Raw genomic sequence first — 973 nt, forward strand, 5'->3', positions numbered from 1 at the left:
GAGGCAAACGTTTTGAGTATTCCTTTTTTACAGTTTACCAGGGATACCCTGTCTCAAAAAAAGAAAAAATAGGGTCTCCCTGAGCCACAGCTGGCCTGGAACTCACCATGTGGACCAGGCTGACCTTGGTCACACAGAGATAGATCACCTGCCTCTTCTTCCCCAGTTCTGGGATTAAAGGCGTGCACCACCACGCCCAGCTAGGAGTCACAGATTTTTGTAATCAGCGAAATCTAAAATTACTTTTCTAGTTAGAATGCATCGGTTCTTTTTCAGTATAACATTCAATTTCCTTTGTTAACATTCTTGTCATTGATCAAATCTACATTTTTCAGAGGCTGCATAATTCGTATGGTAACCACCATTTACTCAAGACTGAGTCTAAGTCCAGCATTCTCAGCTCCGGGTTAGCTCAGCACTTAAACGCGCTCAATAAATGTTTGCTCAAAGTATGAATGAACTAAAGAGCCGCCAGAGATTCAGAAAGGGGTCGGTCTGGGAGTTCCAAAGTTCGGGAGGGGACACTGGGGCGGGCAGTGGCTGTCACGTGACGGGGCGGAGCAAACCCCATGTGCTTCCCCAGCGCCGAGAGCCGCTCCGCCCTCTGCGCCGGTCACGTGGGGGCGCCGGCTGCGCCTGCGGAGAAGCGGTGGCCGCCGAGCGGGATCTGTGCGGGGAGCCGGAAATGGTTGTGGACTACGTCTGTGCGGCTGCGTGGGGCTCGGCCGCGCGGACTGAAGGAGACTGAAGGTAAAGCCGCCATGTCCGGGCCCGACCCGGCCCCCCCATCCCCTCCCCCCGCATCCGCCGCCATCCGGGCCCGGGCCCGTCACCCTGCGTCGCCACCCCGGCGCCCCAGCCCCGAGCCCCCGCCCGGGCCCTGCCCGCTGGGCCGATCTCCGGCCCACGTGTGTGCGGCCTGGCCGGCCGGGTGGGGGTGGGGAGCAGCTCCTGGCCCGGGCGCGGGGGGTGC

General features: G+C 59.2%; 1 protein-coding gene across 13 annotated transcripts in view; it reads left to right on the forward strand.

The window, feature by feature from the left end:
• Nucleotides 1-596: 596 nt before the first annotated feature.
• Eif4g1 (eukaryotic translation initiation factor 4 gamma 1) overlaps nt 597-973 on the forward strand; it is a 20,971-nt gene continuing 20,594 nt past the window's right edge. For 8 of the 13 annotated variants that reach the window (XM_029562632.1, XM_029562634.1, XM_029562636.1 and 5 more), the window contains exon 1: nt 598-750. The gene's annotated coding sequence lies outside the window, so the exon portion shown is untranslated. Of the gene's footprint in view, nt 751-973 lie in introns of all 13 variants that reach the window. The other 5 variants (XM_029562635.1, XM_029562639.1, XM_008831291.2 and 2 more) reach the window with 4 other exon arrangements.

Source organism: Nannospalax galili, unplaced genomic scaffold (assembly GCF_000622305.1).
Source record: "Nannospalax galili isolate Female #2095 unplaced genomic scaffold, S.galili_v1.0 scaffold315, whole genome shotgun sequence".
Taxonomy (NCBI): Eukaryota; Metazoa; Chordata; class Mammalia; order Rodentia; family Spalacidae; genus Nannospalax; species Nannospalax galili.